This window comes from Sminthopsis crassicaudata, chromosome 4 (genome assembly GCF_048593235.1).
Source record: "Sminthopsis crassicaudata isolate SCR6 chromosome 4, ASM4859323v1, whole genome shotgun sequence".
Lineage (NCBI taxonomy): Eukaryota > Metazoa > Chordata > Mammalia > Dasyuromorphia > Dasyuridae > Sminthopsis > Sminthopsis crassicaudata.
In genome coordinates, this window is record NC_133620.1 from 24,641,517 (window position 1) to 24,662,826 (window position 21,310).

At 40.6% G+C, this 21,310-nt stretch overlaps 1 long non-coding RNA gene across 8 annotated transcripts in view; it reads right to left on the bottom strand.

The window, feature by feature from the left end:
* The window catches only part of LOC141541660 (uncharacterized), a 91,514-nt gene extending 72,365 nt beyond the window's left edge, over window positions 1-19,149 (bottom strand). For 3 of the 8 annotated variants that reach the window (XR_012481862.1, XR_012481866.1, XR_012481864.1), the window contains exons 1-3: window positions 18,578-19,149; window positions 7,296-7,376; window positions 3,151-3,248 (exon numbers count right to left, since the gene is read on the bottom strand). This is a non-coding gene — a long non-coding RNA (uncharacterized LOC141541660). Of the gene's footprint in view, window positions 1-181; window positions 223-1,964; window positions 2,185-3,150; window positions 3,249-7,295; window positions 7,377-18,577 lie in introns of all 8 variants that reach the window. The other 5 variants (XR_012481868.1, XR_012481863.1, XR_012481869.1 and 2 more) reach the window with 5 other exon arrangements.
* Window positions 19,150-21,310: the final 2,161 nt, after the last annotated feature.

Here is a 21,310-nt window from a genome sequence, read left to right on the forward strand (position 1 = left end):
ATAAAACCTATGTTTGCTTATCACAGGGAGGGAGGAAGGAAAGGAAGGATGGATAGAATTTGGAACTTTAAATAAAACATTTAAAAATTTTTTTAAAAAAGAACAATTTTCAAATTAGAATTAAAACAATTAAAACAATTCTCAAAAGAATACAAATGTTCTGTAAAATGTATGAAATTACCTGTCATCTAGGGGAGGGAGTTGAGAGAGGGAGGGGAAAATCTGGAAAAATGAATACAAGGGATAATGTTATAAAAAAAAATTACTCATGCATATATACTGTCAAAAAATGTACAATTATAAAATTAATTTAAAAATATGATGGGGTTAAAAAAAAGAATATAAATGTTTAATAATCACAAGCAAATGATCTGAATTACAACCAATAAGGAAAATACACTGAGGTTCAACTTCATATCCCTCAGATTGACAAAACCAAAATTACAATTTTTGGAGGGACTGCAGGAGGACTGAATCAGTGATGAACTCTTTCCCACCTGATAGCTCTTCTGAATTTCATCATTCTGCAAGATCATATCAACTCTAAAAGTCATACATCTTAAAATCTCTTCTCCCCCACCCCATTCATCAGATCTGTAGATAACACAAAGTTGTCATGAGTTGCTAATAGAATGGTTCATAAAATCAGGATCCAAAAAGTTCTGACATGTTAGAACAATGGATAAAATTTAATAAAATGAAATTTAGGATCAATAAATGTGGTCTTACATTTGAATTTTTTAAAATCACGTTCATATGCTGAATATGGAAATTTATTTAGAAGAATTGCACAGGTTTAACCTATATTGGATTACTTGCTGTCTAGAGGAGGTGAGGGAAGAGAGAGAAAAATTTGGAACACAAGATTTTGCAAGGGTGAATGCTGAAAACTATCTGTGCATGTATTTGGAAGAAGAAAATAAGATTAAATGTTTTAAAATCACTTTCATAAATATGGTGGGTAGGTTGTAGCTGGATAGCAGTTTGGCTGGGAAAGATTAATGGATGACATACACACTTAATATGAGTTCAGCTGTCTGGTGAGACAGCTTCCAAAGCAAATGAAACCATATACTGCACTAGAAGAGGCAGAGTGGACTACAGAACTGATCATTGCATTCTCTTTTGCCTCAGCCAGATAATGTTTGAAGGATTGTGCTCACTCTGAACATTAAAATTTGGGAGGAAAAAACAAAACAAAACATTGCTGAGTTGGAGAACATTCAGAGAAGGTAATTAGAATAGTGAAGGGTCTCATGATCATATTGTAGGAGGATCAATTGAAGGAACTGGGGAATTTTCTCCTACAAGAGAAGACTTAGGGCAAGTATAATTGCTGTCTTCAAATTAATATATATTTGCGGAAGCTGGCTCATTTGTTTTCTTCACCTCAGAGGTTGAAACAGTTCCACAGAGGGTGTGTGAATTGCAAAGAGGTAGATTTTCCCTTGAAGTGTCTCCTAACAATTAAGGCCATCCAGAAGGGAAATAGCTGCCTCAGGAGACATGAGGTTCCCTCTTGGTAAAGATCTTTTAAGGGAAGGTTATTTGACAACATATCAGTTAGGTCATAAAGGAAATTCTTGTGTAGGGACAGATTGGACAAAGCAATTCCTGGGATCCCTTCCAGCTTTGAGATTTTGTGATTTATTAGAGCAGGATTTATAAATACTATCTATTTTTATTAAGCTATGAATTGATGATATTCGTTTCTAGGAACTATTTAAAGTTTTCATCTTAAAATCCACCTTCTGATCTGTATCCATTCCACTAACTCTGTTCTCTCCAAAATGACTCATTATCTTAGTTGTCAAATCCAATGGTCTTTTCTCAATCTTTATTCTAATCTTTCTGAAACCTTTGAGACTATTGATCACCCTCTTCTCTTGGATACTCTCTTCAAGTTTTTAGGACATTTCTCTTCCCTCTCACCACCCCCCCAACTCCTGTAATTATCCTCCTACCTCTCTGACTGCTCCTTCTCTGGATCCTTTGAAAGATCGTCCTCCAGATCATGACCTCTGACTGTAGGTGTGTTCTTTCCTGGACCCTCTTCTCTTCTCCTTCTATATTACTTCACTTGGTGATGTCATTAACTCCTATGGATATGATTCTCAAATCTACCTTTCCTTTTTCCACGTTGGTTGATCTCAAATCTCATATTTCCAATTGCCTTTCAGGCACCTTGAATTAGATATTCAATAGATCCAATTTAAACTCAACATATCCAAAACAGAACTCATTATCTTTCCCCCTAAATCGTCCCCTCTTCCCTAGACCTTTTCCCTCTCAAGATTCCCCCCACCTTCTCTATTATTGTAGACTGTCCTCCCAGGCCCTTGGGATCTCAATTTAGTTATCCTCGACTCCTAGCTCTCACCTGCCCACTCCACATCCACTTGTTTCCAAGATCTGGTGACTTCACTTTTGTATCACCTCTCAAATACACCTCCCTCCTCTCTTCTGGCACTTCTCGCACAATCCCTCATCACCTCACATCTGGCCTGCTGGTGAGCCTGCCCATCTCATCTCTCCTCACTCCAATCCCTCCTTCCTTCAACCACTAAAGTCATTTTCCTAATTTGAATATTTGACTCTGTCACTTCCCTACTCAATAGATTCCAATGGCTCCCTATTGCCCCCCAAATCAAATACAAAATGTTGTGTTTCGCAGTCAAAGCCCTAAACTAACTCCCTCATGCCTTTTCAGTTGTCTTGCATCTTACTCTCCACTGTTTTTCTTTGCTCTAGTGATCTTCTGATTATTCCATAAATAAGACACTCTTATCTCTCAGGAGTAGTCATTTTATTTGACTATCTCCTATGGCTAGAATATTTTCCCTCTTCATGGTCCCCTTCTGACTTCCAGGCTTCCTTCAGATGCCAACTAAAATTCCATCTTCTTTAGGAAGCCTTCTCAATGATAGTGCCTTCCTTCTGTGAATTACTTCCTTTTTATTCTCTATATACTTTGTTAGTATACACTTGTTTGTATCTCCCTCTGCCCCCCTCCCTGCCATTAGATTAAGAGCAGAAACTATCTTTCACCTCTTTTTAATATTCCTAGATTTAGCAGAATGCCTGGTACAGCCAAGTGATTGATAAATATTTACAATTGATTAATTTAATACACTAATATATGCGTGTTACCTGAGACACAGTCACCTTGGAGAACTCTTTTCCTCTTCATTTATACAATTAACATACTGTCTCTGTCTAGTCTTCTGCTTCACAGGTTTCCAAATCTGCTGTAACAGAACACAAAGTGTCTTTTAATTCCTTTTTTTAATTAGTTGCACTATTGTTCTCTTTTCTATTCTTTCTTCTGATTTTAATTACCAAGCCCCAAATTCCACTTGAAATACTTTTTATACATTGTTTTTCAACATTTTCTGACAGTGATACCGTCTTTCTCATGGGATATTCACTTTTAGTTAGGCTCAAGAAATCTGCTTGATAAGTAAGTACAAGATTAGGGAAGCAAGGTAAGACAGCAACTTTTTTTTTTTTTTTCTGAAAAAGATATGGACAAAAGTGTAATATATCATCCCCTAAAGCTGATGCAATCTTAGGTTGCATGAAGAGTATCCAGAATTAGAGAAGTGGTATTCACAATACCAGTAATCTTGGGGAAGAATAATTTAAGCACATTAAAAAGCTCCTGACAAAGGAGGAGCAATGGGGATGATCAAGGGTCTCATGTCCATGACCTATGAAGACTGGTTGAAGGAAATATCAAGAAGAAAGGACATAGTAGGGACGTGACAGCCATCTTTGAATAGCTGGAAGATAGATATGGAGGAGGGATCAGATTTGTTCAGCTTGGCCCCAGGACACAGAACTAGCAGCAATGGGTGGAAATTGCAAAAAGCCAAATGTAAACTTGATTTAAGAGAGAGGCGGGAAGCTTTATAACAACTAAAGTTATCCAAAAGGGAAATGATTTTCCCTATTTTAAAAAAGAGGTTTTTCTTTCCTAGAGGTCTTCAGATCAGTGTTAGATGGCCAATTTTCAGGTATGTTCTAATGAGAATTTTTTTTCCCATAGAGACTGAAGTAGGTGGACCTCTAAAGTACCTTTCACTTCCAAGTTCTGTGCTTCTGGTACAAATTTGAGAAACAGGAAGACTCTGTAAACCACAGGTTGCTATGATTCTGTGCAGTGCTGTTGACTAAAGATATTTGGATTTCAAAAAGGAGTTTGATCAATTCCCTTCGTATCCTTGGGGAGAAATTAGAGAGATATGGGCAGGGTTGTTACAATTAATTCTAAAGAGTAGGAACTGGCTGAAGAAGTAGACCCAAACACTGGGTAATTAATAGATTGAGGTTCTCCTAGAGCTAGGCCATTGACCTATTTCTATCCAATGAACGAGCAGGATGAATGATCATCAAATTTGCAGGTGATACAAATCTGGAGGGAAACCTAGAAGAGAGCACTCGAATCAGGTTGCTATCCTGCTGTCAGCATCCTTGAGCTGCGACTTCCAGAGCTAAAAATAAAATTCCAGATGTCATTTGACCTGTGCAACAACAAAATTGGGATCTAAAAAGGTCTTAACAAGTTGCAGTGATGAAGCTGAACTAAACGCAATGATATATACACATATATAAATATATATATTAATTATTTTTTGCTGAAGTAATTCGGGTTAAGTGACTTGCCCAGGGTCCCACAGCCAGGAAGTGTTAAGTGTCTGAGACCAGATTTGAACTCAGGTCCTCCTGACTTCAGGGCTGGTGCTCTATCCATTGTACTACCTAGCTGCCCCACCCCCCCACAACGATGTTTTATAGGGATATGTACCCTCGGGTTCCAAATCTAAGTTCAGACAATATTTTGTATGACATAGACCTGGGATTTTAATTGCCTCTGTTTCTGATCCAGATAGTTTTTTGGACAATGATAGGCCTCCCAGCTCCCCCGCTACTATTCCAACAAAAATTTGATCTATGTATCAGGTGAATAATGGTCAAGAAATCCAGTAAGAAAGTACAGGGACTGCCTCCATTCTGTAACTGCATTAGACAGAAGCTGATGAGCCATCTAGCAGAGGGCTCCCAGTGCCAACGGGAGCAAGGGAACTCTGCAGCCTCCCAGCAGTCCATTGGAGACAAGCATAACCTGCAAAGGGATCTGTAGGCAGGCAAAGGGTGGAGATTTCCTGTGAGAAAGCCCAACACCAAAAGGCTGAGGTCAGCACAGGAACCTGTGTGCTGTAGGGCAAGACTAGGCAGAGCCTACCGTCTCATCCAAAAGAGCAGCAGAAGGTAGAGCCTCCTCCTAGAAAATAACCCATTTGTGAACAAAAATTCACAAGTGAATTCACTAAGGAAGAAAACAACATGCATAAAAATTATAGATCTAGAAAGCCCCCAAATTCCAATCTGGAAAATAGAATCTCTTTGACAAGTGATTAAAGGAATAAAGACTGAACGCAGGGAATAGAGGAAAAATTGGATTTTCCACAAAGACCTCATGAATCCCTAGAAGAAATGAAGCAAGGGATTTTAAAAAATGAAACAAAAGCACTGCAGGAAAGAATTAGAAGGAATATAAATAAAACTTATTAGAGAAAGCAGCATACCTTGCCCATGTAGAGACTCCCTGAAAACTGCTATCGATTGAATAGAAAGCAGTGATCTCTTAATTGCCAAATCTAAAGGTGTTTTCTCAACATTCATCCTTCTTGACCTCTCTGCAGGCTTTGCCAACATCAATCACCATGTCCTCCTTGATATTCTTTTCTCTCTAGGTTTTTAGGACACCTTTCTCTCCTAGTTATCTTTCTACCTCTCTGATCAATCCTTGCCAATCTCCTTTGCTGGATTTTCATCCAGGCCATGCTTGCTAACTTTGTATATCCCTAAGGCTCTTGCCTGGGTCCTCTTCTCTCTATATACTATTTCACTTGATGATGTCATCAGTTCCTATGGATTCATTTATCATTCCTATGCTCATGATTCCAGATTTACTTATCCTACTCTAACCTCTTTCCTAACTTTCATAGCCACACTTTTTTAAAATTTTATTTTGTTCTTTATTAATTTTTATAATTATAACATTTTCTTTGACAGTACATATGCATAGGTAATTTTTTTTTTTACAACATTATCCCCTGTACTCCCTTCTGTTCCGAGTTTTTGCCTTCCTTCCCTCCACCCCCTCCCCTAGATGGCAGGCATTCCCATACATATTAAATATCTTATAGTATATCCTAGGTACAATATATATGTGCAGAACCGAATTTTGTTGTTGTTGTTGTTGCAAAGGAAGGATTATATTCTCAAGGTAAAAATAATCTGGGAAGAAAAACAAAACAAAAAAAAATGCTCACAGTTTACACTCATTTCCCAGTGTTCCTTTTCTGGATGTAGCTGATTCTGTCCCTCATTGATCAATTGGAGCATAGCCACACTTTCAATTGCCTATTGAATATCTCAAATTGAATGTCCTATAAACATCTTAAACATAATACATCCAACACTGAACTCATTATCTTTCCATTCAAATTCTCCCTTCTTCCTAACTTTCTTATTGTTGCTTTTTTTTTGAAGCTATTGGGATTAAGTGACTTGCCAGGGTCACACAGCTAGTGGCTGAGGGCCGATTTGAACTCAGCTCCTTCTGATTCCATTGTATCACCTAGCTGCCCCTTCCCTATAACTGTCGAGGGCACTACCACCCTTTCAGGTTTCAGGTTTGTAACCCAGTATTATCCCTGGCTGCTCAATTTCTCTTCCCATCATATCCAATCTGTTGCCAAAGCCAGCTGATTTTACCTTTATAATATTTCTCCTGTGCATCTTTTTCTTACTTCTGATATTTCCATTACCCTGGGTAGATTCTTTTCTCCTTATATCAGAATTATTACAATAACTGCTAGTTAGTTTACCTAAGTATCTCCTCAGTGCAGTCCAGCCTCCATTCAGCTGCCAAAAAGATCTTAAAGCATAATTCTGATTATGTCACATCACACTCCTCTCACTGCTTCAGTGGCTCCCTTTTATATTCAATTTAAAATATAAAATACACAACCTAGATCTCTCTTCTCTTTTTCTGGGCATTTTGACAGGCTTTTGCCTTTGCATGGAATGCTTTCTCTGCTTACTGACTTCCCTAGTTCCAACTGAAATCCTATTTTCCACAGGAAGCTCTCCCCATACTGCTTAATTCTGATCCTTACCTTGATTATTCAAAATTAGCCTCCATCTATCCTATCTGTCCATAGTTGTTTGCAAATTATTTCATCCTATAGGCTATAAGCTTCTTGAGTTCAGGAACTGTCTCTTACCTTTCTTTATATGCCCAGTTCTCATCACTATGCTTGGTACATAGTAGTGGATACTTAATCAATGTTTATTGATTGACCAACCTGAGCCAACAAGAAATAAAATAAAATTAATAAATTGTAGGAAAAAAGTAAGATACCCAATATCAAAAACAACAAATCTGGAAAACAGGTCCAGGGGAGATAATTTTAGAAATATTTGGAAATATCTGATATTAGAAATATTTTCAAATAATAATTCTTTTGAAATTTTAACTTTAAAAGAGCTCATAAATGAAAATAGTTTCAAAAATGACCTATTAGACACAGAGAACAAAATGAAGATGGCTTCCTGAAAGAAACCCCAAAAGGAAAAGCCCCAGGAAACTAATAGCTAAAATTCAGAGCTTCTATTGCAAAGCGAAATTATTACAAAACAAGAAAGAAAGAAAGAAGGAAGGAAGGAAAGAAAGAAAGAAAGAAAGAAAGAGAGAGAGAAAGAGAGAGAAAGAAAGAAAGAAAGAAAGAAAGAAAGAAAGAAAGAAAGAAAGAAAGAAAGAAAGAAAGAAAGAAAGAAAGAAAGGAAGGAAAGGAAGGAAGGAAGGAAGGAAGGAAGGAAGGAAGGAAGGAAGGAAGGAAGGAAGGAAGGAAGGAAGGAAGGAAGGAAGGAAGGAAGGAAGGAAGGAAGGAAGAAGGAGGGAGGAAGGGAGAAAGGAAGGAAGGAAGGAAGGAAGGAAGGAAGGAAGGAAGGAAGGAAGAAAGAAAGAAAGAAAGAAAGAAAGAAAGAAAGAAGAAAGAAAGAAAGAAAGAAAGAAAGAAAGAAAGAAAGAAAGAAAGAAAGAAAGAAAGAAAGAAAGAAAGAGAGAGAGAAAGAGAGAGAGAGAAAGAGAGAGGAAGGAAGGAAAGAAAGAAAGAAAGAAAGAAAGAAAGAAAGAAAGAAAGAAAGAAAGAAAGAAAGAAAGAAAGAAAGAAAGAAAGAAAGAAAGAAAGAAAGAAAGGAAGGAAGGAAGAAAGGAAGAAAGGAAGGAAGAAAGAAAGTTCAAATACCAAGAAACCATGGTCAGTACCATGGGGAAAAAAAATGGCAATTTTTTCTGTACCTGGAGAAAGAAAAGGGAATAACCATTTATACAGTACCTCATGTCAGGCAATGCATTAAGTACGGCTTAAGTTAAGTGACTTGCCCAGTCACCCAGTTTGTAGGTATCTGAGGCCAGATTTGAAGTCTTCCAGACCTAGCAACTCTCCCCTATACTTCCTAGATGCCTATAAGAGAGACAATTTTTTTCTCTATGACAAGACAACTTGGAATGCACTATTCCAAAGGGTAAAAGGCAAAAGGTAGATGCTTATAACCAAGAATAGTTTTATACTATGCTGAATAAACTGAATATAATTCTATAGAGGAAAACTGAACCTTTAATAGAAGACTTTCAAGCATTTTTGGAAGTACAAATGTAAGAGACAAAACCCCCAGAAAGACAAATGTATTTGGGCAATTGCAAGGAGGGCTATATGTTGATGTGGTGCTAACATTCTAATACGGAGAGAAAAAAACAAGTGTTTCTTCAGAACCTTGATGTGTTTGAATGATATGGAAGGAATTAAGGATTTAGAGAGGGGAAAAAGAGAAGAAAGTATAAAAGAAATACATTTGAGTAGAAATGAAAAAGAAATGGATGGAACTTGCTCTTTCTCATAATTAGAATGTGTGGGAATAAGAGAACACAAGTAATGGAGGAAAAGGTGGGAAGAGAAGACGTTAAGTGAATCTCACTAATGTGAAGTGGGCAAAGGAGCACAGAGTACATAATATACACAACAGTTTGGTGTAGAAATTTTTCAAACTCGTTAGCAGCAACAAGTCAGGATGGAAGAACCAGATAAAAGGTAGTGAACAGTCAAGCAAAATAAAGTTCATGATCCTAAAAAAGGGAATAAAAAAATAAGAATTTAAAGGGGTATTCAACAATCAGGAAATTGTTGGGCAATTTTAGTACATATATTGTAATGGAATATTATTGTGCCCTTAAGAAAGGATGAAAGAGAAAATTTCAGAGAATCTTGGATAGAAAAAACTGATTCAGAGTGAAGTGAGCAGAACCTGAGTAACAATTTATACAAGAATAATATTGTGAATAAAAGAAACTTGGAAAAATGTATGAACTCTGATCAATGTAGTGACCAACTATGTCATCAAAGGAACCATGATGAAGCATGTTAACCTCCTGACCCAGAAAAGATGATCTCAAGATACAGAGACATATATTTTTAGACATGGCCTGTATATGGATTCATTTTGCTTAACTAAACTTATTTGTAAAATGCATTTTTATCTTGATTTTTCAATGGGAAGTGGGGAATCAAGTTGGGGAGGGAAGTTACTACTAATAATGAAAGAAGTGGGATATTGAAACATTTTTAAAACACACCAGAGAACAAAAAAAAACAAAAAAAACCCAGAAGGAAGTATGGACAAATGGTACAACTTTGAAAATAACATGTGGAATTTATTCTATCCTTTTTTTTTTTTAAGCAAGAAATATGAACTAGAGAATAAGAAATCCTTTTGTGTTCTACTTTGTATATGGAAATGCTCTTTTTTGATGTTTAAATTCAAAATAAAAAAATTCAAGAGTTTTAATGGCTTATGAGTCACTAGAGTGAGATGAGGCTCCCCAAATAAGAAATGTAATCCAGAATAAAGAGATGATAGGATCATTGCTTTTTGTCCTCATTAGTAGTGTGTGCAGTTCTTGATGGACATTGACAATCTGGAGGGCATCCTGGAAAGGGTATTGGAGGAAACTAAAAACCTTGTTCTATGAAAATTGATTAAAGAATTGAGTAACAGAAGACTGGGAAGGGAGAGGAGGGGAAGTAAACATGAAAGCTGTCTTTAAGCATTAGAAAGGCTGTCTTACAGAAGAGGAATTGGCCTTGTTCTGCTTGGCCCCAGGGGGAAAAAAAACTAGAAGCAAAGGGAGGAAGTTGCAAAAAGGCAAATTTTGTTGGCTCCTAGTGAGGAAAATCTTCTTAGTCATTAGATGGAGCCATCTCAAAGTGGAAAGGACTGCCTCAGGATGGAAGATGGAGGGTGTTCCCCATCCCTAAAGTAGAAACAGGAGCTTTGCAGCGATCTTGTAAAGGTGATTTTTTGTTTAAAGTAAAGGTTGGAATCCATGACTATGAGCACTCTTCCACATATGAAATTTTATAATTCTATTATTCTTAAAATAAACAACTGATTCTTTTGTTTTCTCTGAGAACAAAGTCTCCCACTGAATGCTAATAAAATGAATAGCGTTGGCTTCTGATGGCATGTTTGCCCAATAAACTCTGCCTTGTTGTATGGTCCTGTGTCACATTATTGTGCACTTGCTTATTCTTTAGCTGTATGAGGTGTATAGGTCTTTTCTCCTTGTCCCTTTGGGGTCAGGGATGTTCTGTTCTATTTTATTTGTGTTCCCTACAGTGCTGTAATTCAATAGTAACTTAATTATCATTTAGTTAAATGCCCCTTTTATCTCTGACATTAGGTCATCCCTAATTTATGCTAGTTTGATCAATATTCATCTTAGCATGCCCTTCATCTATAAAGTTTAACAGAATTTTGAATAGCAGGAAAGAACCGTGAAGAAAATTTAGTTTAAAACCCATTTTCTAGATTTGTAAACCAAAGCCCAGGGAAATGAGAGATTTGCCCAGTTTCATAGGTAATAAGTAGTAGAGCTCGAATTTAGACCTTGATTCAAGCTCAGTTCTCTTTGCTGTACACCAAATTGCTTCTATGTATAAATCAATATCCTATAGGATAATAAAAACTTAAACAAATTTAAGTCAATGAATATTTATCTGATGATCTGCTCTATGTAGGACCATATACTCTAAAATAACTAAGAACTTCATTTGCCAAATTTTCATCCTTTTTATTTTTTATTATTATAGCTTTTTATTTACAAGATATATGCATGGGTAATTTTACAACACTGACAATTGCCAAGCCTTTTGTTCCAATTTTTCCCCTCCTTTCCCCCACCCTCCTCCCCCAGATGGCAGGCTGACCAATACATGTTACATATGTTAAAGTATAAATTAAATACAATATTTCATCCTTTTTTTAAAGTTAAAACTATCAAATTCCTCAGTCACTAATGATCTTTCTCCCTGAAATCAATCAACAGAATGTAAGCTCCTTGAGGGACTGGCTTTTAAAAAAAAAAATCTCTGAATCCCCAGTACCTAGGACAGTGTCCAGTGCTTCATAAAAGAGCTTCTACTTTGGAGCCACCTTAGACTTTAGAACTCTAAAGTAGAATAGCCTCTCCTGGATCACAATTAGGAATTATTTTAAATTTTAATGAGCTTCTTTTCTCTGTGGGTAACTCCTCTGTTAAAGTCTCCATATATCATATAGAAAGTATATAGAATCCATATGTGTATATAAACATGTATATGGGAGTGTAAATATGTGTGTATATATTTCCCTAAAGAGAAAGAGGCAGCTCAACACTCTTACAAAAGTCTGTGCCTTACTACTGGGGGCTTATTGGACTTTGATTTATGCTGCCATCATTTATGATGATTTTCATGGCAAACAAATTATTTTTTGCTATTTGTTCAATTTAACTTTCACCTTAATGGTAATAGCAATTTATAAAGCTGATTATTAATACTTCTATCTTATATTTTGAGGTCAAGCAGTGATGGATCATGCTCCTTTATCACTGTGATATTCCTCAGGCTCTAGAACTCCTTTCTCATATTTCTATATTTGCAGCTAGTGGATTCACTAAATTGGACTACCCATAATTGCTAAAATTCCCAAAGAGCAGAGAATGCCTTCCTTCGATGAGGGTGATGGGAGAACTTGACTTTATTTACACCACAATGCTAAACTGTAGGCTGTCTTCTGGACATTGTCACATTAGAATATTTTCAAACATTCTATAAAATAGATTCTGATTATACTTAGAGTTCATATTATTTAGAAGCAAAGGAGTATAGGTAATTAAAGCTGGAAGGGATTTAGTACAACCCCTTCATTTTAATTGAAGAGGAAATGAAGCCCTTGAGTTATAGAGTGACCTGCTCAAGGCCACTTTCATGGCCCCAGGGTACAAAGTCTTCCTAGTTAATTTCCCTTTTCTCATCAACATATAAGGTTTTGTTTCCCAAAAGTCTAGAGAAGAAGATGGGAACCTTTCAAACTTCAGGCAAATTTTATATACACATATACATATATATGTATATATACATACAATTGTGTGTGTGCATATATATATATATGTAAATGTATATGTTTGTATGTGTGTGTGCCTATATCTTATATTTTATTTGTATGTCTGGTCACTTCCTGCATTTTCAGTTTAAATGAGGGGAGTTCTCAAGAGAAAATTTTTTAAAAATCAAATGTTGCAATATCTTCATTATTTTATGGCATGAGGTAATTTTTTTAACCTATATTTCAAGGTGATTTCTCTTGAAACAGCCCATTATCTTACTGGGCAAGAGTAGTCTCATGATTAACCTTTTATTCACTTAAATATATTGAAACTGCAATTTATTTATACTAGCTCTTAGAACTCTATCATTGATAATCATTAAAATCAACCTTCCATCTTTCTTCAATTCATTTCTCTTATTGATAGATAAAAAATAATCCCAGTATTTAAAAAAAAATTGCCAGATTTTCATTTTGATATTTGGAGACAAAATAATTTCCTTAGAAAGCACTCATGTTTAAAATTATTTTCCCCTGCTGAACAGCCAAAAGCTTCATTTGCTGACTTACCCCGAGGGTATGGTGCAAGATCTTCCAGGAGGGTCTGATGAACCGAAAGTACTTTGGGGGTATTTTTATTGTGAAACAATTACAATCTTTTTTTTTTGCTAGTTACTTTTAATGTAAGTATAATTTTTGCATTCTACTTGTGGTAAATGCACCCAGAAGCCTTTTAGAAATAGATGCATTTTTGAAATTAAAAAATTAAAAGCTTCATAAATAAGGCAGTGATTAAAAACAACAACAACATTGAGTCATATGGTGATCATTGACCTACAGCATAACTTGGGTTACTGTTATTATTCACTATTCTCTGTTATTGCCACGTTTAGTTTTTGGCTATAGTTTATAATATCCCTCTAGGTACAGTGAACAATTTTCTCCTCTTTTTGTTGCTTTAGTGCAAGGTCATGATTTTTTATTTTTTGTTTTTAGTAGGGACAGAAAAGTATGGACATCCGTTGGCAATTTACAGCTCATACAGTGCTTTTCTGATTGTCCAGAATACCCTGGTCAGCCAGCCTATGATCCATTATGTACTTACTGGCATAATGCCCACCCCAATCCTACATTTATCAGCCCCAAGGACTAGTATCCAATGTGTCCACCCATCTTTCTTCCATCTAAAGATGTTACTGAGTTAGTCACTGATATGTTGTAGGAGTATCTCTTATCTGCATATAAACTGTTTCATAAACACACTTTACCCATGTAACAATAAACAATCACTGGCCTTCATAACTGTTCCCTTAGCTGAAAATTTAAAAAAATATATTTCCAGATGAAAATGATAGAAAACTCATTGAAATTGAGAAATTAAAAATACCCAGAAATCAACTTTTGAATATTATTTCCTATTATCATATGATTTAAAAGATGTTGCTAACATTTCTCCTATCTTTATCTCTCTCTCTCTCTTTTTTTTTTTTAAAGATTATTATGGTTTGTTTTGTCCTTGCATTTGAATTTCAGTTATGATGGCAAATGGCTCATTATGATTATAATTAATATTAAAGGACCTTTTATGTTAATATTAAATATCCCATGTGAAAAGATCCATTTTCCTTATTCTTATAATTGTCAAAACTGTATTTTCAAAGACTAAAATATGATTGCTTTAATTGCTTTTACATATATTTCTCATAAGGACGATTTTTAAACAGTAGTCAGGCTAGAATGAGAGATACTATGTCAACTGTGGTTTCTCTAGTTCACAGATTACTTTCATTACTTTCCTCAGAGCTTTGTGAGGTAAACACTATTGTTTGTTGTTATAGTTTTCACACTAAGTAGTTTTAATTTTTACTTACTTTTCCTATTTCACATTATTTTTATATGACTCATTCCTAACAAGCTAGAATATCTCACAATTCAGTAATTGCAAAGTACCACAATATTCATAAGCAATGTCTTTCAATACTACCATAACATTTTTGCAAAACCTTACAAATTATGACCATATTGTTATTATTATTTTGCTTACCAAATTTTGAAGATAGCTAGGGAGCCCTTTTCAATCTATTTATTAAAAAGGTCTAGTGAAAAGTTTTGTAAACTGAAAAGCTTTAACTTCTGGCAGCAGACATGATGGGCTTCCAATAAAAATGGTTTTCTCATTTTCCTTGAGATTTCCAATTGGGAGAGGAAGGAAAAAAAATTGTTATCTGAGAGGTTGTTGAACCTATATACACACATCAGTGGGTCATCTAGAAGAATTTACATTATTTGGAAAAAAATCTCTAATACTGCATAACAGCACCTTATCATTGTCTGTTAAATATACATATCTAGCTAAAACCATTGAAGTCCATTAAATTAGTTTAGAGAACCTGACAATGTGAAGCAAATACTTTATAAAACTTAAAATCCTTTAGAAATGAAAATTATTGTAATTTATAATTAGCCTTCTTTTATTTGGGTCAGAAAGAAAAATGAACTTGTGTATGAAGGAAATAGTTTCTGTTACTGTAGCAAAAATCATAATTTGGCAGCTCAAAAGTAATGTGGAACTAAATTGTAAAATTTTAAAATATTCAATAAATATATTTGTTTTATAGATATATACATAAGATTTACTAAGAGGGAGGTGTTTTTTTAAATGATCTGAAACACCACTAAATTATGCTGTTTTGTCCTTTGTTGCACCAATTGCATGTTTTTAGGCTGAAGGGATACATGGGAGATTTTGGACCCAGTGAAGGGAATTAGCAATTTAAAAAATGATCATCTGAAATGCAATTCTAATAAGGAAGGTATATTACAGATAATCAATTTCAGAAAGGACAATTTGCATTTAAAAATATATGTATATATAAAATATTGCTTTGGGTTTTATGGCATTTTCTTTTCCTCCTATTTCTCTACAGACATTGACAGATTTAATTTTCTATTAGTCTCTTAAGGCAAAAATTATAACTCCTATCCTATTTTGAAAAATTAATAAACAGCAAATGACTTGGTCAAAGATCAGACATGAAATTTACTATTCTTACTCCTATGTCTAACTTTTTAGCATGTGTTATGCTCTTGAATATTGGAAAAATTTGTAAAAATTATATTAAATATGTCAGTTTGTGAATTACTATATTATAGGATTCACAGAAATTTTTTTCCTATGGAATTTTTATGAAAATAAGATCAGGCACTATGTGCTTCCCTTCCACCCCACATAGGCCCACTGAAGAATTTCAATAAAAGTGATAGTAACTACTTTTCCAATAAATAAATATGCTTTTAAAATTAGAGTAATGTTTATACATCATGGAAATGAATGCCTGAAGGGTTCAGAATTTTTTTTAAATCTGGAAAACATGATTCCCTTAGGTATTTTACTTGTTCATTACTTACAGTGTGGAGACAAGAAAATAGAGAGCTATGATGACTCACACCAATTAGTAAGTATTTATGGTGAGTGGAGAGAAAGGAAGCAAAAAAAAAAAATAATTGATAGCACAGGAGATAAAATAATGTGCTATAAAATAATTGTGATTTTATTTTAAATAGATAAAAGAATTGTACTTGTATCTTAAAAAGGAGATTATTTTCTTTGTACCTTCGGTTGCATTTTATACTGTTAGCTATTCATCTCTCATTTAAACTTTAGATACCATAGTATATTGCCTTGCTTACTTGAGTATTGATAAGAAGGATTGTGCTCATGTTAATCATTAATAAGTTACAGCTGCTTAATTTAATAATTTGTTCCCACGTGATAATATTTTTGCTACACTTGGGGCGATTTCATTGCGTCTTGAATCAGCAAAAAGGCAAAAAAAAAAAAAAAAATCAATTGATGGACTTTTAGCTTCTTTCTTTTAAGCATGAGCGAGGCGAGTAAGTTCATCCCAACCTGCTCCACGTCATGACCAAAATAGAAATGCATATTTAAAAAATGTTCCAAATGGCCCTTTTGGGTGGTTTGGTTTGAAGTGGCTGAGTGGGCAGTGAAGGCATTCGCAGGGATGCTGCTTGGGGAGCCGAGGCCCTTTTTAACAGAAGTGCCTTAAGGGAAGGACCGCAGCCCATGAACTGGGCCCAAGTGACTCTTCCAGCACTTTCAGACTGGCGCTCGGGGAGATACTGTTACAGTCCAGCAGAAATTAGCCAAATGATGGAAGAATTCTTCCTGCCGGGTCGGCCCGACTGCCCGGGCCGCTCCGAGGCCCCTTCCCCGGGACAGCCGGAGCTTTAGGCTCCGGCCGGTGCCGGCCGTCTGCCTGCTTCTTCGGGGGAGGGGAGGAGGGCGTGTTGTACTGTGCTCTCAGATGCAGGAGTTGGTTCAACATCTAAATTCAAATGTAAGTCTTGCAAAAGCTTGACCTTCCTGGGCTTCCAGCCCCGGAATGGCAGAGAAGGCAGAGGGCTAGCGCTGGGAGGGCCGAGCACACGGACTGTCCCCTCGGGTTCCTCTCCGAGTCCCTGGGGTGTGCACGGAGCGCTGGGACGGAGAGGGCAGACTTGGCTCCCATCTGGCCTCCCCACATTTCGCCGGGAGACCGGACTCTATTTTTTCAAATAACTAAGTGTTAAGTGGTGTGGGGGTTGGGGGGATTAGCAGCGTTTGAGTTCACTTTGTCATTGACAGGCTTTTAAAGTCCTGCCTCATAATTTCTCCTCTGAAGCAATTTGACCAACAGTGCTAACGGAGCAGTAAAAAGCAGTTGGAATAAGGATTGGCGGCTTGCTACTTCCTCCCCCAAAGAACTGATATTTTTGGCTGACAGTGGGTTTTTAGGAGGTGGGGGCGGGCGAAGGGGGGGGGGGGGACTGTTGCCCCGGCCTGTCCTCAAACTCTTGTTCGAGTGAGGTGGAGGGGAGAGGACCTGAATGGATGGAAAGTACCAGGAGGGCCGAAATGACTTTCCTGGCTGCCTCGTCCCCTCTCTCTCCCTCTCTCTCTCTCCCCCTCCTTGCCCGCGATCTGTCTGTCCCTCTCTCTGCACGCCTCAGAAGCCATTTTACAGACTCGGCTCCGCCGCGAGCTCCGCTTGGGCTTTCACAGGTGCCGAGCCCGCTGTGGGGGCGGGGGCGGCGGCCCCTGCGGTTCTCCCCTGCCCGGGGCACTGGGACGAGAAGCTGGGCAGAGGCTGGGAGACACGGGGAGCCCGGGGAGCCCCGAGCCGGCTGTCCGGCACCTGAGGCTCTCAGCCTGGCCTGAGGAGAACGCCCCGCCCGGTGCCGAGCCCTGGTCCGGCTCGGGGTCAGCGTGCCCGCCGCGGGGGGAGTGAGCAACACCCACTCTCCATTTTGGAGGTCTTTGCAGCTAAAGCACCACTCCTCGAGCCCTGCCACTTTCCCTCCTCCCGTCCTCTGGCTCCGAGCTCCACGGATGCTCAGGACCGGCCTCTTCGAGTCAGCGAACATTTATTAGGCGCCCACGGTTTGTCGGGAGCAGTTCAAGTGCACTCTTAGGAGCGTGCGTACGCTTAGCCTGGGCGCCAGGGCTGGAAATGAATCCCGTAGCCCGGTCCTAGGCAGCCCTGTCCAGGTGCCCTCCCACAGGGCTCTTCCCTGGAGAGCTCCGGAGCTCGCTCGGCCCGTGGGTCCCGGGAGGTCGGGGGGCCCGAGGGCACCGCGCGGCTCCCTGGGGCTCGGTCCGTGGGGCGCGCTGTTCCCTGCGGCTGACTGTCTCCCCCGAGCTCCCTCCCCCAGCCTGTGGGCCAGCTCACCTCGAAGAGGACCCCGGACAAGCCCGCCCTCCCTCCCCCCCACCCCTACCCCCGCCCACGTCGCCTCTCCCGCTTCTCCCACGCTGCCCTCCAGCCTCCTCCAGCCCCGAGGCCCAAGGTCACGGCCGCGATCCTTCTGGATCGCCGCCGGGTGGAACCCCCTCCCTCGTCTGCTCCCTCATCCCGAGAACAAGGAGCCTGTCCCGGCGGGAGGGGAGCCGGGGGGAGGTGGGGAGATGCCGGCCCCTGAAAGCCGGTCCCCGGGCGCCTGGCGGCCGCAGCCAGGAAACGCCTGCCCCGCTCTCGCCGCTCCCCCTCTCCCCCCGCCCCCCGCAGGCCCCGCACAGACTCACTGCGAGGGCGCCTCCAAGGTTACCGGGGGGTTGGGGGGAGAGGCTTCGGTCACTCAGCCCCGCCGCCGCCGCCGCCGCTGGTGCCGGGGGCTGAGGCTGAGGCAGGCTGGGGGTCCGAGTCGGGGGCAGAAAAGTCCAAGTCCCGGCGAAAAGGCGGCTCTCTCCAGAGGGAGGCGGGCTAAGAGGAGCCCCGAGACTGGAAACAGGGGAGGCCAAGCTGGGAAGGAGGGAAGGAGGGAGACAGCCGGGGGTGGGGGGAAAGGGGAGGAAGCCGCGGTCTCCCCCATCCCTGCCTCCTCCCGCTAGCCCCAGGCGCCCAGAGAGCCGGGGTCAGGCGAGGTCCCCGCAGGGGGGCCGAGGGGGGTGGGGGCGGGGGCAGAGGCAGCGCCTGTTGCCCCCCCCTCCCAGCCCCACGACCCGCGGGAGCCAGGCGGCGGGTTGGGTTGGGGGTGGGGGTGGGGGGGAGACGAGCCTAGCAGGCCGCCCAGCCTTCGGAGGAAACTGAGTAAATTAAAGGAGCTGTTATTTCAGGCGCGGAAATTTAAAAATATTTGGACAGGAAGAGAAAAGAAAAGAAACCGTAGCAAGGAGGAGGAGGAGGAGGAGGAAAAAAAAAAAAAACAACCCTACCATAGCTAACGGTTTTGAAAGTCCTCCACACCCCCTCTTCTCCTTCCCCTCCTTACCCCCCCGCGACGCAGGCTGCCTCTCTTCACCCGGAGAGAGGGAGGGAGAACTGGAGAGAAGGAGAGAGGCCGAGAGCCTGGAGAGGGAGACAAGGAACTCCGGGCTCCCAAATCGACCCTGCCTGAGCCGGGGCCTACAAGTGATCCTCAAGGACCTGAGTTCGAGTCCTACCTTTACCATTTGCTAGCTCTTTGACCTCAGGGCTTCTGAGCCTCAGTTTCCCCCTCTAAAGAGGGAGGAAGGATTTGCTTCGATTATCTCCAAAGTTCCCACAGCTCCAAGCCTATAATCTTCACGCCAGGGCAAGGGCCGGTCTGGGCTCTGATTTAGGCAGGGAGCCCTAGGGAGCCCTCGGTTTTCCTAGGGGAGTGTGAGCCTTCCTCTGTCCGACCTAAGAATTATTCTGAGCTAGAGTCAACCCCCCCTGCCCCCCTTTCCTCCTTGGCCCCAGCTCTCTCCTCGGTCCTGGTGGCTCTCCCTCCATTCCGGGAGCAAGGCAGGCTGTGGTCGTGGCTGCTCATCCTCATTCAGCTCGGTGGTCAGCCTTGTGGTGGATAATTTCTACCTGGGGCTCAAAGCTGAGGAAACCTCTCTGTGCCGGGAGAGGACAGGACCGACCTGGGTTCTTCCTGCTGCTTCCCCAGCAGGTTTATTTCGAACCGCATCGAGGAAATGAACAAGGTCCCAAAGCTCATCCCCTGGGGCTTTGCACCTCTCAGCCTCCTCCTCCTCCTCATGGAGGAGACGGGTCTCCTGGAGGAAGGAAGCGCCCAGGACGCAACACCCGGGAGCCCCAGCGCAGTGGCAGTGGGCTTTGCCCACCCTGGCGCGGGGGGTTAACGGAGCCTTTCTCACAGAACGCACTCACCCTCCGGGCCATGGCAGGGGCTGTTTATTCCAGGCATTATTCTGGCACTGAGGGGTGGGGGTGGGGGGATCTGAAATCAGAAGCCTTGTCCTTGGCTTCCTACATAGCTATTCTCCGTAGCCCTTCAACCATCCCCCCTCCCCCCCAGGCCCGGGTTATCATCCCCAGCCCTGGCCTCTGCCAGAGCTCCAGCCGGCCCTCAGGCGCTCCAGTCTGTCCCCTCCCTTCCAGTTCCATCCTGCAGCTCCGGGCAGTGGAGAGCAGCTGGATTCCCGCCCACCCTGCTCCCTCGGCACGATGTTCAGTCTCTTACACGTTGCAGTATTTTCACGGGCCCGAATAATGCATCCTATCGAATCTTCTGAACGATCGAATCGGAGCTTCTTTCCCTTCCTATAGAAGACCACACCAGTCATTTCTCAAATCCTGAGATGAGCAAAGTGATTTCCGTAAGAAGCAGCAGAGTCATGTAGCGATTTCAAATGTCAACTTAAGGCTGTTAAAGAAAAACAGCTCCCTTCACACTCCCCCCACCCTTCCAAACACCGAGTTTCCACTACCTGAATGCAAACCTGTGGCAGGAGGACCCCTGGTTGGGCCTAGCTGAAGCTGGGAAATTTTCTTGGGAATTATATTTGGGATCTTTAAGAAGGGGAGGTGGGGTGGGAAGGAGGCAGTTGGGCAGTATGAAAAACGGGGGAGAGGGAGTCAAATTGATTAAGCTTTATTTTAAATTGAGAATGGTCCTTCGGGACTAGATGATGACCTCCCAGAGGAAGGACTTCGAATCCTTAACCATTTTCTTTAGTTTAGAAAACAAGTAGCTCATTCAAATGCTGTCATTTTACTCAGATAGAAATAGTCCAAGAGAATGTGATTTGTATGCCGAATATTTGTTCTTAAGCACAAAGGCCAGTGATGCTTTGGCCATATAAACATAAATCCATTTCCAGTTCTGAGTCCGTCTGTTCCTTTGAGAGATGTGTGTGTGGTGTGTATGTGTGTGTGTAGTAGGGACATTAGTTTAATTTCATTCGGGGTGTTGTGTAGGGGTGTATTCGTTTACTTTAATTTGTTGGAGTGTTAGAAGTGACCTACTTTGACATGGCTGAGCTCCCTATATAGGGAGTGGGATGGAGCTGATTGCTTTGCTTTAAGACCGTGCCTTGGGTTGCTAG